Here is a 2,832-nt window from a genome sequence, read left to right as displayed (position 1 = left end):
ACACATACACACACACACCCACACACACACACAAACAAACAAACACACACACCCACACACCCACACACCTATATATATAAAACAAAGTAAAATTGCAAGGTACCGCACGAATGAAAATATATAGGAAAGAGGAATTTATAATTCAGAAGTCTTTTATAGATCTTTATTGACTTGACCGGTTTCACTTTTTCTTTAACAAAGATTTTCAAAACTAAAATGTAAAACTTTGTGTAGCATTTGTTGTGTTAAAACATGGTTATCATAGATGTATTAAAATAGAGTGATATGGTCTATGACAATGATGAGAAGATGTTAAGAAACAATCTTTGACAATGATAAGAAAACGTTTATAGGCCTTTTTGTCTAAGCAGTTTACATAAAAATGTTCAAAATAAGCATTAAAATAAATCTATAATTATTTATAAGTTCATCAAAAATCATGATTGCATAGAGGCAAATATACAGAAAGAATTTGTGTACAGTATTTTATTTAGAAAGTGTGTGCTGCTTAGTCAAAACTTCATCAGAAATCATATTTAAGTATTTATACAGAATTTTAGGGGAATGAGCACCTTTTTCCTTCATCTGCAGTCTTGCATTTGTGTTTTACAATGATGGTTGCTACTTTTTTGAAATAGTGCGGGAGGTTGGTTGGTAAGGAAAGCATTCACACAGATTGTGGAATTAAAGGGACTTTTTGTTTTCAATCATAATAATACCTACAAACAAGTATCAGTGTCTGCGATGGGCAGAAAAGTTGCCCCAGCTTATGCAACTCTGGTGATGGCCTATCTGGAAGTACAAATCTGTGAACAATCCAAAATAAAATAAGGCCTGTCTTTCCATAAATATCTGTTAGAGAATTGGAAACGCTACTTGGATGACTGCCTCATCTTATGGTATCAGACATTCGACCAACTCAATGAATTCGTCAAAAGTCAAAATACATAGCGTCAAAAGTCATATCCAATATACAATGGAAGATAGTCAAGACCAACTCCCATTTCCAGACATTTTATTACAACAAATGGCACCAAAACTGAAATTGATATCCACTACAAACCAACTGACGCCAAACAATACGTCCTGTTCACCTCCAATCTCCCATAGCACAGGAAGACAATCTTGCGAGAAGAATCTGTACAAATGTTTCAAATTATGTAACGCGAAATAAAAGACTCCAAGAAGTAAAGGAAATTCTTCTCGAAAGACAGTACCCCGCTTCATTAGCAGACAATGGAATAAAACGGGCCAAGACAATCGATATCCAACCACCCTCTCACACTATTTCTAACAATAGCAACCATCATTGCGAAACACACATACAAGCCTGGAGATGAAGGAAAAAGTTTGGTCCTTCCCCTAAAATTCTGTATAAATACTTAAATATGATTTCTGATGAAGTTTGAACAAGCAATACACGCTTTCTCCTATCGGATACTGTCTACACACTCACACACATACATACATATGCACACTCAGACACACATACGGATGTACACACACACACACACCATCCGGACAATTATAACACTACAAACATACACAGACAGACACACAGATACTCACGTGCATGCACATACCACCCTCACCAACACAACACACACAAACATGCACACGCACACACACAAACGTAGACAGACACAAACACATACACACACGCACGTGCACACAGCATTTTGACAAATACAATTCACACACACACACACACACAAATGTGCACACATACACGCACCACCCTGCTAAATATAAAACACACATACGCTGAACTACACACACGCACACAAACACACCACACTGAACTCTAAGACCAGTCAAAAGAAACCCACACACACATACACACACACACATACACACACACACAAACACAAACACATGTACGCACAAAATCTTTAACTTTAAGACCAGTGCAAAAAATCACTGAACCATGACAGACTAGCCAAGAAACAAACAAATTCGTTTGTTCCCCAAAGTGTGAGTGATTTCCACTATCAACCAACCTCCCACACTATTTCTAAAAATATCAACCACCATTGCCAAGCACACCTACACGATTGCAGATGAAAGAAACAATTTGGCCATTCCCCTAAAATTCTGTATACATACTTCAATGATTTCCGATGAAGTCTTGACGAAGCAATAAGCTGTTTTTCCTATCAAATACTGTCTACAAGTACTTTCTATATATATGCTTCAATGAAATCATGATTTTTGATGAACTTATAAATAGCGTACTTTACTACGTATTTTGAAAACTTTATGTAAACTGTTTAAATAAAAAAAAAACCCTCTTAATGTTTTCTTAAAATTGTAAAAGACTGTATCACTGTATTTTAATACATCTATGATAACCATTTTGAGCACAACAAAGCTACACAAAGCCTTACATTTTACTTCTGAAAATACAACGTGACATAAATAAATATATATATGTATATATATATATATATATATATATACATACATTCGTATGTGTGTATATGTGCGTTTTTCTTACTCTGGGCACGAATGCAGCCATAAGTATGTATGTGTTTTACTTATGAAGTTATACGAGAGTTTTCTGTTGCCTTAGAGGTGATGTTCACCTGAACATAATCGCCTCAATAGCACCATTGACTTATTTTTATATTTGCTTTTTTGTCCTCTACTCTATTTATTTTCTTTTCGTTTTTCTACAAATTAGGGATAAAGGTCAATACCCAAAACGTCACACTCCGCCTTTTCCAGGTTTTGAATATTACACTAGTAATTTACCTACCTATCTATCTATCTATCTATCTATCTATCTATCTATCTATCTATCTATCTATCTATCTATCTATCTATCTGTCT

The sequence above is a fragment of the Octopus bimaculoides genome, chromosome 3 (assembly GCF_001194135.2).
Source record: "Octopus bimaculoides isolate UCB-OBI-ISO-001 chromosome 3, ASM119413v2, whole genome shotgun sequence".
NCBI lineage: Eukaryota > Metazoa > Mollusca > Cephalopoda > Octopoda > Octopodidae > Octopus > Octopus bimaculoides.
The sequence above is the reverse complement of the archived record's forward strand: the minus strand, read 5'-3'. Positions refer to the sequence as shown.